At 33.7% G+C, this 21,224-nt stretch overlaps 1 long non-coding RNA gene across 2 annotated transcripts; it reads right to left on the reverse strand.

The window, feature by feature from the left end:
* Nucleotides 1–9,164: 9,164 nt before the first annotated feature.
* Nucleotides 9,165–19,804, reverse strand: LOC133862637 (uncharacterized). 2 transcript variants are annotated; one of them, XR_009899263.1, is made up of 6 exons: nucleotides 19,790–19,804; nucleotides 19,647–19,711; nucleotides 10,670–10,769; nucleotides 10,528–10,592; nucleotides 10,221–10,278; nucleotides 9,165–9,419 (listed from the first exon to the last, which is right to left on the reverse strand). It is a non-coding gene; the product is annotated as an uncharacterized LOC133862637 (long non-coding RNA). The 2 variants fall into 2 exon arrangements; XR_009899261.1 differs by lacking the exons at nucleotides 19,647–19,711; nucleotides 19,790–19,804 and having other exon boundaries at nucleotides 10,670–10,926.
* Nucleotides 19,805–21,224: the final 1,420 nt, after the last annotated feature.

The following is a 21,224-nucleotide window of genomic DNA, read 5'->3' on the forward strand; positions in this document are numbered from 1 at the left end:
CATGCTAAAAGTACTAGTAGCAGATTTCTTATAATTGTTTCCTTACCTATATTTAAGGAAAATTTGATAAAAAAAAATCAAAAACTGGCTTACAATAGTTACTCTAATTTTACATATTTTGGTTGGGTATTGGGTAGCACTGTAGCTTCCCAATATATTTTTTTAATAGAAAAAAATATGCGGTATCTCTTACCTTTCATGCATCCCTATTTCTGCTTTCATTTCCCTCCATTTGAAACTTATTCTCATGCCATACCCATGAAACAACTCTTCCATCACGTCTCTACCCTCTTTCTTCACTAGCTTTCTGCACAGCGGGAGGGAGAGAGACGAGCTACAGGTCTTGCAGTAGTTGTTGTGTGGCTGGAGTAGCGCCGGTGAACACCCAAACCCGTTCTTTTCTTTCCCATTCTTTGTTTCTACTTCTTTGTTTATGTTCCTTCTTTAATTTTTAACCAACTTGTTGTGCGTTGCTTTGGATTTTTTTCTTTGTTAGTTGAAGTCAAGTTTACGGTTGATTCTTGCATTCTTTTGTCGATGGGTTGATTCTCGCATCGCTCTTCCAACTTGACGGTAGTGAAATTTACTCTATTCCAGCAAATCGAGAATATGGTAGGTCAACAAAGCAATAACAGGCTTGAATGATTTTTTGTTTTTTGTTTTTTTTTTTGGTTTTTGTTTTTGCATGACAGGCTTGAATGATTTGTCACGATACTATTACCTTTGACAGCATCATCTTATAGATAAGTACCTAAAATGCAAGTGTAGAATTGTTAGGGAATAGAGGTAATTAACTTAGTGTTACCAGTTTCTTTAGGGTACGTAACACATCTAACTTTTTCCTCTCGCTAGGTCAATCAACGCCTTTTCCATGCTAGACATTTTCCCCAACATTTTCGAGCAAAATCACTCATGCCTTCAACAGCATTTAAGCGGGAGACTCCAAACCTTACCGACAAGAGGCGGGAACAACGAGTTTATATAAGGAGGAAAAGACCTTTCACCAGTACTCTATGAATTTGCTTTTTCTTTTATCCTTACTAAAGTGTTGGAGATGGTTTTACCGAATCTCCAATAGACCTCTCTATCCTTTTACTCTCCTTGTGAGGCTTGACATGTTGTCATAATATCAACATAACTAATGGCTAATAATACCTCATGTACCAAGCATGAAATATGAAGGGGATATTATATATATAAGAAGCAAATGAATAAATGTAATAAGCAAAATAGGACCATTACTAGAATGCTCATAATTTGAAGGACAATTACATTCCCTTCAGAAAATTAAGTATTCTAAATCCTAAACAACAAAAACCATGAAACCGAGGTTCATAGATGAAAGACGAAAGGATTGGGAGCATGAACATCTAATTGAACAGAGACAGAAAAGGACATGGTTGGTTTAGTTCAAATTTGATTTTACTTAAATAAATGGGTAGACAGATGTCGCCAATCAAAGAAATCTCTTTCAAGTACCATCGACCAATCATGCATACTGAAAACTTACATGAATGAGAAAAGATTTATATTTATATTCTAATCCAAATTAGAAACGTCAAAAAATGGCTAATTAATACTAGGCAGTGATTATTTTAATATTTTCCAAATGATCAAATAAATAAATAACAAGTGGAAATTTTGAGCCGTAAATTTCGAAGCCCCATTGAAAATGGGACAAAAGATGACAAAGCCATGAATCATGATGGCAACCACAATATATAACAAGTCAAACACGTACTGCAAAATACAAATTAAAGTTGCCAGCCATGATAACTGCATCCACAATTTTTTTTTTTTTTTCCGTCGTCCAAATTCCTTTGTGAATGCATTTTTATTTTTTCATTTTTTTCCTTTCAGTTGTCAATCTGGCCTGACAGTGAAAAGAATTACCTCTTGTCAAGTCTTTGAATTCGGGTTTTCAGTAATTTGAAAAAGAGGCTTGCGTGCTTGTTACCAACTAGTAGATTTTTCGAGGCTTGTTTAAATAGTTGGGTCTCATAGAAATCCTTTTACATTTTTTTCTTCTGAATTATTAGTAACTAGCTCATAACCCGTGCTATGCACGGGATTCTTTCTTATAATTTAGTTTAAAGAAAAAAAAAATATGGAAGAAGAGAAGCATAGAAAATATAGATAAAAAATGAAAACTGAAAAATACTAATATTATATAATAGTGTTATCTTTTTCTTTATTACACAAAGTAATAAAAAAAACTACTTACTAAACATAATAAACTAAAAAATATCATACCATGTACAAAAAACAACCATAGTAAACTTTCTCTCACCATCATTTTCTTGAATTTAGTGTAAAATTTACAAAAGAAAAAATAAGCAATTTGAATGAAAAATAATATATTAATTACATCAAAAATAAGGAAAAAAAAAAAAAGAAAAAGAAAAGAGGAAACGAAATAAGAGAACCATAGAAAATATGGACAAAAAATGAAAAATAAAAAATACTAAAAGAATAGAATAGAGTTTTCTTTTCCGTATACTTTTCCAATTCATATGAAACCTTAAAAATTAATATTGTCTACCAATTAAGCACGTTAACAATGTGCATTATACAGGGAAAAAAAATCAGAGAACAATGTAAATTAAAAAATTTGTCATACCTAGTACCCAACACAACAAAACAATTAATGTAAACTCTCTCTCTCCATGGTTTCCTTGAATTCAATGTAAAATTTAGAAAAGGGAAAAGAAAAAAAGAAAGAGAAAAAAACAATTTGAACAAAAAAATAATATAAATTAGGAAATAGGGACAAAAAAATGTAAAGAAAGAACAAAATCATAGAAAATAAAGTAAAAAAAAGAAAGTAAAATGATAACCACTAATTTAATAGAAAATAACTATTTTTTTATTTACTTTTTTCAGTTCCAATGAAATTTATAGGTATAGGAAGAAACTACGGTCAAATAGATATTTTTTAATTCGACCATTATTCTTGTATATAGCGTAAAAGAAATTACTTTTTCAACAGAAATAAAAAATAATATAAATTATCAATACAAAAATAAAGATAGAAAATCGAATAAAAAAACAGAAGCACATAAAATAAATACAAACATATTATTTACAATTTTATTGAACATAGCCCTGGCAAACTTAAAAGGCAAACTAAAAAAAAAAGGCTATAGCAGTATTACAAACAAAAAGGTTCCAACAATGGCAAAAACTTTGCTCTCTTTGCTTTGAGCACCACTCTCCGGTAATGTAAACAACATTGCAGTTTTGCATAGTCACAAACTATTACTTCTCCATATATTTATTTGAGAAAGCGAGAGATATTGGAGTGACTTTTGACATTTCCCAAAGAAAAAAAAAACTAATGTTTGACTCTTTGAAGTTTAATTTGTAACGGACATTTAGTGGGAGGGGAATTGGTGTTTGAGTAAAAGATTTTACATAAAGGAAGAGAGAGAGAGGTTGAAATTAATGGGAATTTAATGACAAAAAAATTAGATGTTTCTATTCATTTTCTATTCAATGGAAGAGATTTGATTAGGAATATTAAACGCACCGTTTATTTCACTTGAAATACATTGGGCAATTCAATTTTACCTTTTTTCTTCTTCTTCTTCTTCTTCTTTCTTTCTTTCTTTCTTTCTTTTTTTTTTTTTTTTTTTTTTTTCCAGTTTTACTTAAAGGAAGAGAAAGAGGTAGAAATTAGTGAGAATTTAATGACAAAAAAATTTGACATGTCTATTCATTTTTTATTCAATATAAGAGAGTTAATTAGTCATATTAAATGCACTGTTTATTTTACTTGAAATACACGGACCGGTTTTGTTTTACTTAAATTACCGATTTTTTATTCAAATAACCGGTTCAATGTTTAAAAAGTATGGATTCATGAAAGCGAGAGATATTGGAGTAACTTTTGATATTTCCCAAAGAAAAAAAACTAATGTTTGACTCTTTGAGGTTTAATTAGTTTGTAACGAATATTTAGTGGAAGGGGAAGCGGTGTTTTGAGTAACAGATTTTACTTAAAGGAAGAGAGAGAGAGAGAGAGGTAAAAATTAGTGAGAATTTAATGACAAAAAAATTAGATGTTTCTATTCATTTTCTATTCAATGGAAGATATTTGATTAGGAATATTAAACGCACTGTTTATATTCCTTTTATGCACAATAATTAAATAAAATTTTGCTTTTTTTGGCTTTCAAAAGCAGAATAACACTCTAAAAAAATAAGTGAAAATCATGAAAATCACATAAAAGAAAAACAAACATTCAAATGAATTAAAACATAAGACCCTTATTTTTAGTTTAATTCATATAAATTAAAACATGTTAAAATCTTTGTTCTCATATGTGTAGTTTAGAATGAAAATAAGTATGAAGAAGAAAAATAGCAATAAGAAAACCACGATTTTGATTATCAAAATATAAAATAGAAAATTAGCAGGAATTTTTTTTAATGTCGATGTGATACCAATTATATTTCAATCATATATAATTCTGAATATTCGAAAAAGCAAATGAACAAAAAAAATAAAAAATAAAAAATCTCATAAACATTCAAATGAAGAATTGTTCAACTACAAATTTCACAAACAAATGAAAACATATTTAGATTTCAACCAAAAATATAAAAATACCAAAGAGTCCTACTTGTATCATTAATTGAGAGAGAGAGGTTACTTGTATCATTAATAGAGAGAGAGAGAGAGAGAGAGAGAAAGATTAAATAGACGGGTTCAATTTTATTTAAAAGATCGGTTCAGTACTTAAATGACCGGTTTAGTCACTAAAAAGTATGGGTTCATGCCACGTGTCACTATTCTATGCCATTCTAAGGAAGAACTCGGCTTTTATATATATATATATATATATGATTCAATCTCCTCATCCCATGTTACTCCACAAATGAACAAAGTAGAAACAATACGTCATTTGATGTCGTTACTCAAAAGTAATAGCGCTAAGACTGTCAACCAATATAGGTTATTGTGAATTAACTAGTATTATCTTTGGCTTAGAAAAAAAAAAGTTAGAATTATCTTTGGAGTAATGCCACATACGTACTACACTCCCAAAGAGTGTGACAAGCAGTGGTGGAATCAGGAATCTATCTTAGCAGGGGCGGAATTAAAATAATAAAATATAATGATAAATATTTTTTTTTCTTTTTATATATTATATTTTTATCATTCATCGGGTTTAGTTTTAGTTTTGGGTTGGATTTTCTTAGTTTAATATCAACCCAAATTTGAGGATAACTTTTATTTTTTAAGGGTGCTGTTGCTGTTGGGCTAGGACTAGGCTAAGTTTTCTTGAATATATATATATATATTTAGAGCAAATACATGGAAATGAATGTTTTGATTTAATTTGTAAGGATTTATAGCATTGTAAGAGTATAATAGAGTTTGAGTTAAAAAATTACATAATTTTTTTTTTCAAATATTTAGGGGAGGCGGCACCCCTACTTACCCCCCCCCCCCCCCCCCCCCCCCCCCCCCCTTTATCTCCACCACTCAGTGACAAGGTGAGATAATGGTGTCCCCAGTCAATGAAGATTGAAGGCTAGAGAAAGAGACTTGCGCTGGAACAATACTGATCAATGAAGTAAACCTACCACAAAATTTTCTGAAATGTCCAACAATGAGAGCAAGAAACAAATTTTTCCCTTTTAGGAAAAAGATCAAGCTAAAATAAGTCACAAACAACACAAATATAAAACACTCTTAAAAGCACAAAAATAATTTTCACTTTTATGAGACATCGATTATAACATTTTTCAAACCAAAAATAAAAAATCATCCCCTAAAACACATAAAGAACAATGAGCAATTAGATTATAATTTGGTAGATTTTCCTTTTTGTTTTTATTCTATTTCAAATAGTAAAATAATGGAGATGCTTCACTTAACTTCTTCTAAATTTTCGTCACTTTTGTAATCTTCCTTCTAAAAATTTAAAAACTCTCAATTTAGTGTATCTAACTTTCAATTTTTTACGATCTTACCATTCTCGTTAGGGTTTGGGGTTAAATAAAACAGTCAAAACACCCTTGTAAACTTTATAAAATTACAAATTACTCTTAAATTACAATTAATTTTTCAAGCTTCATACACTAATTCGAGAGTTTTTGAACTTCGAGAAAAATATTACCAAAGTAATCAAAGTTGAAGTGAGTTAAAAGTAAAATTTTTTCTAAAATAATAGTATCACAACAAAGTCTACATATGTCCTACCTCAAGATGGCTTGAACTTCCAACCTTGATAACAAATAACCATCTTGGTATTGGTAAATGTGGCCTCTTTGGAAGACATGTCCCAACAACTTTTCCCTCGATCTGGGTGGGATCTGGGAAATAATAAGTAAAAAGAAAGAATAATTGTTAAATTACTTAGAGCTTAGTGCTTAGTAAATTATCTTCCTTTCTTAAACATCTTAACAATCTGCCCTAGATGTAGCACATGAATTCCTAGAAGATTTTTTGAAGGTCCCTTTTGATGTGTGATCCCTAGAAGGTCCCTTTTGATGTGCGGTCCCTAGAAACTTTATTGCTTTCCTTCTAGGATTAGGACTTTATTTTCTTTACCTACTAGGATCTTCATTTATTTCTTTCCTTTTAAGATTAGGACTTTATTTTTTTTCATTGCTAGGAATTGATTTGTTTTATTTATTAAGATTAGAGTTACTTTCTCCGCAAGTAATTTTCTCTTATAAATAGGCTTTCCTACTATGTAAAAAATCAATGAATTGAATATTATAAAATTAGAGAATTTATCTCAAAACTCTGCGGAGTTTTATCCCTTTTTTTAGCGTGCGGACTAGTTTTATCTTTTGAGATAGAAGACGAAGACACTCAATTGATTACCTTTAGTCTTCCGCTACATCAGCAATTCCCTCCTATATAGGTAGTGGCAATTAAGTTAATATCATTGGAATGAAATAAAATTTTTAAAATATGTGTTTGTGCTACTGCATATGTATGCTACGCCCTAAAATTGATGTTGCCAGGTACTAGATGTTGACCCTATTGAACTGGAAAAGTCACGAAATTTTTACTAAAATTATAAAGTAGCACAATGGTAAAATAATGACCTAGAAAAATGGCATCTAGGACTTAACTATGGCTTATTTACAAGATAGATAGAATTCTTCAAGAATTTTATTGTCTAAATTGTTAATAATTAAGACAATAAATATGAGATATATATTTCCTATGAAGCTTATCTATCTGAACAGGTTTTGAACAACCTACATTTTTGTTCGAACAAGAAAACCCATAAATACCTATCAATCCAAACAATAAATTACTAAGAATTAATTTAAATTCTTTAACAAAGAGTGGCTCAGCCCATCACCCAAAATGGTAAAAATGAACCCATTAGGTCTTTTAGTTTGATGACCAAAGACCTAATTAACTCGTCACACTAAAAGAAAAAGTAAGAGTTTGGAATTAACTTTTTTTTTTTTTTGCACAAAGTTTGGAATTAATTAGGCAAAGTGGAGTGACTGAGAATCCAATCGGATTGAAACATCAGAGAGAGGGATAACAAGCAGGTAGACCTAATAAGCCACCTTATCATGCCTTTTGCTTTTGAAGGCACCTGCTGTGTCATTAATTAATTTGCATTTTCTTTCCGTATTAATTGGATCACACGTAGTAAACAAGATAAGGAAACTTCACTTAACTCCTTAAATTGAAAGAGCCACCCCTTTTTGAAGATTATTTTTAGTTGGACTTAGACAAAAAAAAAAAACCAAACCTATATTGTAGAATTTCATGCATGACATAATAAAAGATAAAATTGCTTTAATAGTTATTAACTTCTATTTCACTTGGGGTAGACAAAAAATCGAACTATCTCATGCATCGATATTCCCATCTCATTCCCACCTAAAAAAAAGTCAAATGCCACCACAACCATCAAGCTTGCTCTCAATCAGATCGTTCAATTCTTTTAACCCATTATTGAAAGAGCTCAACCATTTAACCGGTGCAAACGACAAATCAAGCCAAAGATTATCGAGTAATTTGAAGGATTAAATTAATCAAATTTAAACTATATATGTACGGTTTGAATTTTTAATTGATTATAATTAATGTGTACTGCATAATAATTAAATTGTATGATTAAAAAATTAAAAAGCATGATAAATGATTCAATTGAAGAAGTATCACTTTATCAGCAGAAAGCTAAGCCACAAAAGATGGAGGTTTGTTGTTCCTTTTCTAATTTTATGGTTTAATTTGGCAAAGGGAATTACAATAGCGTACGTAGAGAGCAACTAATAGAGGAACAAAGACTTTCAAGAAACTATTTCAATATTATAAAGATTTAATATTAATGTTGCATCTAACCGTGTAAATATACCACATTATTTAATTTTTTTTTTTAAAAAAAAAATTAGCATACTAATATATTTATCACTTGACAGTATTTATATAATATTAAATACCATAAAATAGCTCGATCATCTCTGTTTAACTTAAAATAGAAAGATCTTAGCTTGTTCTTTCTAGATTCTTTGTGTTTGTGATACGTAATTAATGGTTTTGAATAATATATCCTCGATGCCTATCCCAGACCAAGGTTTTGCCAGCCCAACCAGTACTAAAACATTGGGTTAGGTAGGGGGTTAGGTAGGTGGTTAGGTAGGTAGACCAGCTTAAGATGGACCACCCTACTTTTGAGGCCCTATAGAGTAATAAGAGTATTACAAAAGCTCGGTTTCATAATTCTCATACCAACCAAAAAAAGAAAGGGCCCGTTTCATAATGTTTGTTTTTTTTAGAAATAAATACATCTTTTTTTATTCTTAAAAATAAAAGTACACTTTTCTCTTAACAAACAAATCAAAAACACAAAACACTTTTTAAAAAAACTTTCAACATTTAAAAAAAAACTTTAGCTTAATTTATCAGCCTTTCGAGTGTAGGGATGAGGTGCTCGTACAGCCACATCCATCGAAGGAGAGGAGTGGTCGTGTAGATGCCTTTGTCAAGATTAAGAAGAAATTTAGTCACGTTACATGTCATATGCATAGTAGACAGTTGTATTTTTCTATTTATGCTTAGTCAGTAGTTTTGCTTTACAGCACGTTTACTTGATTAACAAGACACTCGGTTAGTTAGATTATTATACACGTACTTATTGATTGTATATAAGCTTTTTTGCTTTCATGTAGTTCAGTTAACTCAATTCAATAGAAGATCAATTTCATGTCTTTCACCTACTTTACATTTTCGTAAATTGTCATGGTATCAAAGCTTTTCACAAATCAGTGAAAGTTCTTTTGATTCATTTCAATTCTGTTCTTCAATTTTTCATTCTGCAATTTTTTTTTTCAATTCTGTTTCATCAAATGGCGTGCTGTATCATCATCTTCTTCTTCTTCTTCTTCATTGACCGAAAACTCATCAAGTCCATTTTACTATGGGGATCATCCTGAAGAACAAGAACAATTAACCTTCTTACTCATAGACATGACATTATTCGCACCTGGGTAGTCATGTATCCATGTACTTTCAAGTTCAATGTATGACATCTTAACATGTGCAACCATCCAATAGAAATATGCATAAGCTATTTTTCATTAAAACTTTTATGCATACTAATACGTTTAGCAAAACTACTCATAGCCTAAAAACGTCACTCATAAAACAATGCTATATATGATATGCATGAACTGGAGCTATTAATGCTGCTGATACTGTTATGATGCCGATACTGATATACTGCTGACACTGTTATGCTGCTGATACTGATATACTGCTGATACTGTTACACTGATACTGCTAGTATGTATGCTCTATACTACATGTTCTATGTTCTGTGCTTGACCAGTATATATTTCACTACTGTATTATGCTGAAATCATGCAGTTGCTAAATCACGTCCTCTTAAAACTAAACAAATCCAACATTTTATCTAACACTTGAAATCATTCAAAACATAGTTTTTTCATAAAACCTAAACAGTTTCAACATAACATGTTCTCAAACAATTTGTATAGTTTAAATCTCAACCGCAGAACATACTCAAACACTTTAAATCCATTAACACCTTTCACTCATGCATCAATCCTTAAACATCATTGATATAATTTGAACATAATCGAAACTAATCAAATCATCTCAAAACATACATTTCATCATATGGTTGGTTCGGTTTCATAAACAATATATATATATTTTTATCAATCCAATACATAAAAAAATATATTTTCTCAGTGAGTGAAATACCCACCTCAGGTCGCTTGTACTCCCAATATCCAAACGACTCTAAGCTCAATCATAAAGCGGCCCTAAAAATACAATACATTGCACTAATTAGCATTCTAACAAATAATCACATTAGGTAGCTTTTTGAATCGCTCAAAAAGCCACATTACTAATTTACTCATCAAACTCTAAAATTCCTAAACATTTATCTAAAATTCCTAATCACTTTATTAAACCCAATATTGCTAACCCATAAGCATTGGTTAGGGGTTAATCACAATAATATAGCATTTAACAAAATACTCAAAAACTAACGTAGATGAAAAACTTACCAAAAATTCGCCAAGCAAAGACCAAATGCTCGGGAAGCTCCTAGCAACTCCAAACCACATAAAATCTAGAGAAAATGCCAAGTTAAACTCATATCTACAAGATTTATAAAAAATCTCAAAAAATGCGAGTTTAGCAATTTACCTTAAAACGTTCGGTCAAAATGTAGATCGAGCTTCACAGATTACATTACCGAAGTCAGATCTAAGATTGAACCATTGGATCTTCATAAATTGTAATTTTTCTATGAAAATCCAAAAGAGAAAAAAATTGAAAAGGAGCCCCCCGCTGTTCCAAAAATAGAAACGAAGAAGCACTGCATCTTTGATAAGGCCATTCGGCCATTTAATTAAAATGGCCACCTGGCCATTATGAGTGAATGGCTAATATATATATATATATATGGCACTTACGTGAAGGGCCATCAGGTCCTCTTCTCCATTTTCTGAAATGGCCATATAGCCTTGGCTCTCCAATGGCCCACAGGCCATTCTTCTTTCTTTAATCTCTTTGACTTCTTTATTCATTCTTCTTTTTCATTTAATATATATATATATATATATATATATATATATATATATATATATATATATATACACACACACACACATTTCTTTGTCTTTTCCTCACCTGATTTCTTTCACTTCGTTAGTCAATTTTTTGTTTGTCTTTTGGTTAGCTTTTCTACTCTTTCTTTATTTAATCTCTTATTCCATTTTATAATTCTCTTTTCTATTTTATTTTATTATTTTATTTATCGTTTTTAGCATTTCTATTTTCTATATTTGTATTTCTCATTTCATTTTGTTCACCTGTATTCTTTTCAGTTCTTTTATTTGTACTTTAAAAATATTAATTATATTTTATTTTTATGGCTACCATTTACAAGTCCATAAGATATATTTTATCACACTAAATAGACTTATTTTTATTTAATCCTAATAAACTCATTAAATATTTTCTTAGACATTACATCTCTCATAGCAAAGAACAAGATGGCGTTCATCGATGATTCTCTGCCTCAACCATCTCCTGTAGATGAGGTAGTGTTTCATGCGTGGACTCGATGCAACAACATGATCATTGCCTGGATTCTGAACTTGATTTCGAAAGAGATTGCTTCAAGTGTGATTTACATCACCACCTGCGCTGGAATGTGGCAAGACCTAAAGGATCGATTCTCTCAAGGTAGTGGTCTTCGAATTTTTCAACTTCATAAACTTCTTACAAACCCATCACAAGAAAACTTATCTGTTGGTGACTATTTCACTAAGATCAAGAGTCTATGGGATGAATTAGACAATTACGATCCAATTCCTTCATGCACTTGTGGGGGAATGCGGGTTTTTCATAAGAAACACAACCGAGATCATGCGTTTCAGTTTTTAATGGGTTTTGATGATTCATTTGCTCATATTTGAGGACAAATCATTCTCAATGATCTTCTTTCCCCAATTAACAAGGTCTTCTCTTTGATAATTTCAGAGGAAATACAAAAGGAGATTTCAGTCACTCCTTTGGTTCATGAGACTATTGCACTCATGACCAAGACTAATGCTCCAATGCACAACCCTGGAAAATGGATTAACAGAAAGGTTAAACCAATCTGTTCACATTGTGAAATTTTTGGTCATACAGTTGATAAATGCTATAGGGTTCATGGTTTTCCACCTGGTTTTAAGTTCACCAAGAATCAATCTTCAGCTAATTCAGTTGGTTATGTGCAAGGAGCTGATTACACAACTGCTTCCCCTCCACAATTGCCTATTACGCTTGAACAGTGTCAACAACTAATGGATTTTATTCAACATCAATCTAGTGCTACTCCATTGCTTGCAGCCAATTCAGCAGGACATACTGCTTCACAATCCCATCCATATACTACAGGTTTTTCATCCGGTATATTTGCCCTTAATTTTCAGTATTCTGTTTTTTCATCTCATTTTTCTCACCATTCTTTTTTCCATTCTTCCAAAAAGCCTCCATGGATTGTTGACACAGGGGCAACCGACCATATGGTTTGTTCTATTTCTTTTTTTACTACTATTACTGCTACCATTTCCACTACAGTTCAACCTCCAAATGGAGCAGTAGCTTCGGTTACTCACATTGGAACAATCAAGCTTTCAAAAACTCTTATACTTATTGGAGTTCTTTGTGTGCCATCATTTACCTTCAATTCGATCTCTGCTAGCAAACTTATTAAACATCTTTGTTGTTGTCTCATTTTTCTATCCAATTGCTGTTTTATACAGAATTTGAGCCATTGGAAAACGATTGGGGTGGGTAAGGAGCGAAATGGCCTCTACTTCTTGATGCTGCATTCAAGTGTTTCAAGTTTGGATTCTGCTGATTCCAGCTCTCAAGCTCTTTCCACTTTAGTCAAAGCTTCCTCATCTCCTGCCGATATATGGCACTATAGACTCGGACATCCTTCATCTTCTAGAATAAACTTGCTACATGATCTTGTTTCTTATATTTTCATGTGATTCCACTAAAGTTTGTACCATTTTCCCTCTTGCAAAGCAACATAGGTTGCCTTTTGCACAGAGTACTTCTATTACCTGTTCTCCCTTTGATTTGATACATGTTGACATATGGGGACCTTTCTCCACTAGTTCAATAAATGGTTCCATTTTCTTTCTCACTATTGTTGATGATTACACAAAATTCAATTGGGTTCATTTGATGAAACATAAATCTCAAACTCGTTCAATTCCTCAACAATTCTTCCATATGATTTCTACTCAATTTCAGCATAAGATAAAATGCTTAAGATTTGACAATGGTTCTGAATTTCAAATGCATGAATTCTTTGCTACACAAGGCACTATCCATCAATTGAGTTGTGTTGAAACCCTTCAAAAAAATTCTGTTGTTGAGAGGAAACATCAACATCCCATAAATGTGGCTTTGTCCTTGCGTTTTCAAGCTCATTTGCCCTTAGAATTTTGGGGTGATTGTGTTCTTACTGCAACTCATCTTATCAATCGAATCCCTACTCCCAATTTGTCAAATAAGTCATCTCATGAATTTCTCTTTTCCACACCTCCTCTCTATTCACATTTAAAAGTCTTTGGATGCTTAGCTTATGCTTCTTTCTTGACTCGCGCTAGAACCAAATTTGATCCTCGGGCTGTATCTTGTGTCTTTATTGGCTATCCTTATGCCATTAAAGGTTACAAGTTGTACAACCTTCACACCAAGTGTGTTTTCGTCTCTAGGCATGTTATTTTTCATGAACATATATTCCCTTTTGCTTCTAATCTTGTTCACCAAAATTCTGATGGTTGTTTCCATTTTCCTCCTCCATCTCATTCTACTTCATCAAATGAAAACACTTTTGTTCATCCTCTTGTCTCTCCCACTGATTCTTTTGAATTTCCCACAATTGACTGTCCATCTCCTTCTGATTTTGTCTCTCCCCATTCTGTTGTTGTTTCCACTGATAATTCTTCTTCTTCTCATTCTCCACCCATTTCTGATAATCCTAATTCTTCTGATTCTGCTTCTCCTTACCCTGTTCCTCGAAAATCCACAAGAGTCCGTCGTCCACCGGATTACTTGCAGCAATATCACTGCCAGTTGGCTTCTACTTCACCCGGATTTGTTTATAAGGTTTCTTCTTCTAGCAATTCAGGTATTTCCTTTCCTCTTTCTTCATTTGTATCTTATAGTAACCTCTCTTCTTCCTTTAAACACTTTTGTCTTTCCATATCCTCTGATGTTGAACCTCAGTATTATCACCAAGCAGTTAAACATGATCATTGGCGCAATGTCATGGCTACTGAAATCGCAGCACTTAAAGAGAATCATACTTGGATAGTCACTGACTTGCCACCTGGTAAGCATCCCATTGGTTGTAAATGGGTGTACAAAATGAAATACAAAGTTGATGGAAGTATTGAAAGGTATAAAGCCCGTTTGGTTGCCAAAGGGTATACTCAAAGTGAAGGACTCAATTATCATGAGACTTTTTCCCTAGTTGCTAAAATGACCACTGTTCACACTCTCTTAGCAATTGCAGTAGCTAAACATTGGTTTTTACACCAATTAGATGTGAACAATGCTTTTTTACATGGGGCTTTAGATGAAGAGGTATATATGGAGTTGCCTCCCAGGTTTAGGACTAAAGGGGAGTCCAAAGTGTGCAGATTAACCAAATCTTTATACGGCTTGAAGTAGGCCTCTAGACAGTGGTTCTCTAAGTTTTCTACATATCTGGTTGATCTTGGCTTCATTCAGTCCAAGGTTGATTATTCTTTGTTCACCCGGACTCATGGGACTTCCTTTATTGCATTATTAATATATGTTGATGACATTGCTATTGCTTGCAATGATTTGGTTGCTCTGAAATCTCTCATTGGAACTTTCAATGACAAATTTCGTCTCAAGGACCTTGGGGATTTAAAGTTTTTTTTTAGACCTTAAGATTGCCCATTCCACTGAGCGCATTTCTATTTCTCAATGAAAATATTGCTTGGAGATTTTGCAGGATACTGGTTTTTTGGCCTCCAAGCCGGTTTCTTTTCCAATGGAACAGAATTTGAAGCTTTCCCGTCAGGTTGGTCCTTTATTATCTGATGCTACATCCTACAGAAGACTCATCTTCTTTATTTGACTATTACAAAACTTAACTTGGCTTATTCGATTCAGACTCTAAGCCAATTTATGGACTCTCCTCAGCAGCCACACCTTGATGCAGCCAATCGTGTCTTGAGATATCTCAAAACTGTTCCTGGCCAAGGTCTTCCTTGTAGCTTTTGATTTTAAACTCAAGGCGTTTTGTGATGTTGATTGGGCAGGGTGCTCAAATACTCGCAAATCTATTACTGGATTTTGTGTTTTTCTTGGGTCTTCCTTAATTTCATGGAAGTCTAAGAAATAGCTCACCCTTTCTAGATCCTCTGTAGAATCTAAATATAGGTCGATGGCATCCACTGGCTGTGAGCTTCTTTGGCTTTTTACCTTGATTCATGATCTCCGAATTGACCATTCTCAAGCTGCAACTCTGTTTTGTGATAGTCAAGCTGCATTACATATTGTAGCCAATCAGGTTTTCCATGAGAGAACTAAACACATTGATGTTGACTGCTATTTTATTAGAGAAAAAATTCAACTTCGTCTTATTAAAACTTTACATGTTCCTTCTCAACACCAACTTGCAGATATCTTCACCAAGGCTCTTAGTAGTGTTCTCTTCCATCACCTTTTATCCAAGATGTCTATACTGAATATCCACCATCCGTCTTGAGGGGGAGTATTGGAGCTCTTGCATAGCACATCATAGTGGATAGCTGTATTTTTCTGTTTATGCTTAGTCAATAGTTTTGCTTTACAGCACGTTTACTTGATTAGCAAGACAGTCGGTTAGTTAGATTATTATACACGTGCTTGTTGATTGTATATAAGCATTTTTGCTTTCATGTAATTTAGTTAACTCAATTCAATAGAAGATCAATTTCATCTTCTCCGATTTCTTCTTCCGCACGTCTCTGTTTGTTCTTTATGTCTTTCACCTACTTTACATTTCTGTAAAGTTTGTTAAAAAATAGAAAAGTTAACTTCTTCCTTGTAAGAGACATATGGCATTTAGAAGGCTTCTTTGGAAATTGGAACAACTTGTAGATACATTGGCCCAAACAGGCCAAGGGACCACAACCTTAGTACATGATGTATGTCGGAAGAACTCAGCCCAATATCATTCTCACAAGTATTAGGACAATGAATGGTGCATATAACTTAATTTATGTTCAGACCTTCTGTTGCACTTCATATTCAATGCACTAGGAGGGTCGAAGGTCCTAGGTCCATATATATATATATATATATATATATATATATATATGGGGTAGTTGTACGGCTTTTTGTTAGCTTTGGGGAGAATGAAAGATGTTGGGCCTGTAGACTTAATACCCGGTCATTTAATAATCCACTTCAGAACAGCTGCATGGTATGGTACTAAATCCATTCATTTACTCCCTGTTGCCAGGTACCTTGGGACGTGAGCGCCTACTTAATTAGTGCATTTACTCCCTGTTGCCAAGTACCGTGGGACATAAACCCTCACTTAATTAGTTCATTTACTCCTTGTTTTCAGGTACCGTGGGATGTGAACCCAAACCCCCACTTAATTATTGTATGTCCATGTTGTTCTTGTTTCATGTTCCATGCTTATACTCAATTAGTATATTACTACTTTCATACTCATGCCTTAGACACATGCTTTCAATATAAAACAAGAAACAATTCAACACATCAATTCATCAATCAATATTTGCGTAATTTCCCAAACCACAGCAGGCAGTCAAACATTTAAATCTCAATTCATATCACACTTCACATTCTTAATCAATTCACAATAATATTATTGGCATAATTTTCAACATGTTCGAAACTACTTAAATCATCAAGAACATATATTTTTAATATAACATCGGTTCTATAAGAAAAACACATATTATTTGCATTTCAATAAACTACATAAAAATAATATTTTGCTCAATGAGTAGAATATTTTTCATCTTGGCTGAGCGAATAACAAGTTCAACTAAGCTTCCTAGACAATTTTTCACAATGTGTCACTATAAAAAGAACACATTGCACATTATTTAATATTTCTCTAACACTAGACTAATATTTTAGCTCTTAAATTACCAAAGAGCTAACCCATGGAAAACCCATAGAATTTTCTAAGGTTCCAAACACATACCCATAAACCTTAAACACTAACTAAACCCAAATAACACTAATCCAAGGGAAAAAGACACTTTGCCCCCGTGATCTATCCACGGCCTGGCAAAATACCTCCTAATGTACCAAAATTGTTAGATGACCCTCCCGAACTTGCCAATGTGTGGCAAAATTTACCTTATGTCCACTCACCCGTCAATTTGAACGTAAATTCGGTCATGTGCTTTGCACATGACCTTTTAATTGAAAAACATTCCCAAATTACCCAAAAGCACATGACCTTTTAATTGAAAAACATTCCCAAATTACCCACCTATTAAACACAGCGTTTCAAAATTGAGAGGATCCTCCAAGAAGAACTGAACCAATGAACCTCACAACAGGAGCTCTGGTCATCTCATCCCATCATTGGAAATTTTTGTTAGTCTCCGGCAATAATGGCGAGCAACTTGTCGATGGGCCTTATCTCTCTTATTTGAATGGTTATTCTAATGTGATTGTGAATCTCGGGATCTAGCTTTAATTGAAAGCATGGGTTTGATCGGAAAATACCATCGAAGCCTTCCAGCGTTTACCAGCTAGTTTTGGTCGAAAAATACCATCGAAGCCACCTTCGACTTCTCCTTCTCGCCGGACCTTCGCCCCATCGTCCAATAAGGCCTCCTGCTCACCCCTGGCTTTCCCAACTGGCGCGCTCCTTTCCCTAGTAGCTGCAATTCCTCCTTAAGCTACCGACCCTAGGCCTCCTCAAACAAGTCTCCCAAAAAAAAAGTTCTGGTGCGAGTCTTGGCTGGGGAGGCGCTGATTAGCCTAACGACACCAATGAAGCCTTGGCTCTGGCCAAGCGGTTCTTGGACAAAGCCCCAATTCTTGTTCCCATAATTAATGAAAATTCCAATACCAACAAGCAAGCCCATACATAATAAACCTTTACCTTAATTCTCACCCGTTACCATGCACCACCCACAAAACCTCTACACGTGTGCCACTGGCTCACTGCCACAGTTCCCACCTCTCCTTACATGTCCACATCATTGCAAGAAAGAGCTACATTTGCCGTACCATGCACTTTCCCCACCACGAACATTTCTTGTAGCTCCCACTTTTGAAGAGCCCAAAACTGCTCCAATTAGCTGCCATTGTGCTAGACAAGTTTGTTGCTTCTTAACTCAGCCATGATTTTTTTTTTTTTAATTATTCAACTTAGCCATGATGATGCCGCCAACATGTTTCACGCATCAGTGAACACGAATCTTCTCGTCAGACACTTGGAAAAGCAAGAAATGGTGCCAAAAAATGCCTCCATTTCAGGTAGAGCACCCTCTGTTCTCACCTTTTTTACACTGTGCGAACAGAGGACCTGTTGTATCATTTAAGAAAATGAGAAAAATAATGTAAACGGGAAGGTTTGGTTTAGAGTAGAGTAGGCAAGCAACGTATGAGTGTGCAATGCTTTTCTGGTCGCTCTCCCTCTCTCTGTTCGATATGGGTTTTCTTTTTTTACGGACATTGTTTTCTTTCTTGTTCTACACCTTAGTCCATGTCGGCAGTTCAGATTGGAGTGCATGTGTCGGAAACATTCAGAATTGAGATTTGATTTGTATTTCCTTTCTTTTTTGTATTTGTTTCCAGAAAGTTGAAAGAATGTATATGATTGAAATTAACTTGATCAGAAAATACTATCGAAGCCTTCCGGCTAAGCTCGGGCACGTTAGCAGGGCGTGGGTCCCACCGTAGAGGGTCTTGGAGGCCACCACGTGGCTGCTGCTGCTGACGAGCTGGAGGAGCTGGAGGAGATCACGTCGGGAGCATTTGTTGTTTCTTGGTGGTGATGAAGTTCTTGCCGTCCAAGGCATCGAGGTCGGCTCGTTCCTTGTCGGAGAAGATAAAGCTTTGAGTTTTGGTTTCAGCTTTGGGTTTTCTCTCCCTGTTATTTGTCAACACGTGTCTTTTTTTTTTTTTCCATACATGTGCAAATATAAAGGCGGAAGGGGTGGGGTCATTTTTGGAAGAAAAATGCAGTAAACGTGCACATGACCGAATTTCCGTTCAAATTGACAGGTGAGTGAACAGAAGGTAAATTTTGTCACACATTGGTAAGTTCGGGAGGGTCATCTAACAATTTTGGTACATTGGGGGGTATATTGCCAGGCCGTGGATAAATCATGGGAGCAAAATGTCTTTTTCCCCTAATCCAAAATATTCACTTAAGGTTAGACATTAAAATCACAATCCAAACAAATACACATAACAATAAACACTAACCCATTAATTACATTTACTAATCTAATCACAATAAACACTAACCCATTAACATAGAACACTAACATATTCAAAATAACATTAACCTATAAGAAAATTTTAGGATTAAACTCATAAAATACCAATTAAACTAAATATCCATAAATTAGGGTTTGAAGAAACTTACCCAAAGCTCATCCAAACACTACTTGAAGTTTGAAAAAATTTTGCAAGCTCCAAATAGCCCAAAACCTAAAAAATAAAAAAAATTAAACTCACAGTTTACAAGATTTAACCAAAAATCTCAAAGACATGAGTTTAAGGATTTACCCCAAAATGATATGTCAAAACATAGATCTTCACGCCTCACGTAGATCTGAGGTATGGGGCTTAGAATTTCGTAGATCAAGAGTTTTCTATAAAAAAAACCCTAAAAGAAAAGTGTGAAAAACCAAGGTAAATCCGGAATTATTGTGAAGATGGGCTCCCTGTCACTTAAATTAGCCGTCTGTGTCTTGTTTTTTTTATAAAAAAAATGCCGAGCGTGTCCCCTTTTTTTTGTTCTGTCCGTGCGTTTTGAACTCAAGGCCATCCGGCCTGTGTTTTCTTTTTTCTTTTTTTTTTTTCTTTTTTTTTTGTTTAAATGGCCGTCAGGCCTGTGCCTTTAAATGGCCATTCGGCCTTTGCAATTAAATGGCCATTTGGCCCTTGTTTTGAGAATTGAGGCGCACAATCAGGCCTGTGCCTTTAAATGGCCATTCGGCATTTGCAATTAAATGGCCATTAGGCCTCTGCATTTTAAGGGCCATTTGGCCCTTGTTTTGAGAATTGAGACGCACGTCTCTTCTCCTTAATATATTTGTTTTATTTTATTCTTTTCTTTTTCTCATTTTATTTCTATTTTTCTTTTTCTTTTTCTATTTTCTTTTTCATTTTATTTTCTGTTGATACAGTTTTCAGCATAGTGACGTGTTAGATGATAATTCGCCTGAAGATTCGCCTTGTTCTTTATGATCTGCAAAATAATAAACACTGCGTCGGGAAGTGCCGACGATCCCCCTCTGATACTTAAGTCAGAGAATATTGATTGTGATTTTTAGAGAGACAGTGTACTAGAGATCATTGAGCCTATTTTGTACCTGGAGTAGCAGCTTATTTATAGGCATATAGTTTTCAACCGCATTGTTCCACCTTCATGTTATGGTTGAGTGGGACCCTTAGTGGGATGAGATAGAAGTTGAGTGGAACAGTGGGAGAGTAGGACACTTACTCTTCATAGGATACTTGAATCATGTATCTTATCCCATGTGTTCTAAATATAGTCTTCAAAGTGTTATTGGATTCTGTTAAACCTTAGTGACTGAGCGGGTCAAGTTGGGCTAGCAAGATCAACTGGGCCCTGTTTCGAGTATAGGCCCATTTGCCTTAGGCTGATAATTTTCTTAACATTTTCTTTTCTTTTCTTTTCTTTTTTACTTTCTTTTATATTTTATTTTCTTTGGACTTTAAAAATATTCTCTTGCATTTTTTAATAACACTAAATTAAATTAACAAATTATTTACTTAAATTTTATAATTTAATTATTAAACAATGTCCCGGATATTACAACGACAACTCGGCCATTCAGGAGGCCAAGAGCCTCAACGCGACGGTAACAGAAATAAATAAGAGAGAGTGAGATACAATGAAAAAGAAAAATAAATGAATAAAAAAATAAAAAGTAAAATAATAATAATAATTTAATGGTATAGGGAAAGATGAAAA

The sequence above is a fragment of the Alnus glutinosa genome, chromosome 1 (assembly GCF_958979055.1).
Source record: "Alnus glutinosa chromosome 1, dhAlnGlut1.1, whole genome shotgun sequence".
NCBI lineage: Eukaryota > Viridiplantae > Streptophyta > Magnoliopsida > Fagales > Betulaceae > Alnus > Alnus glutinosa.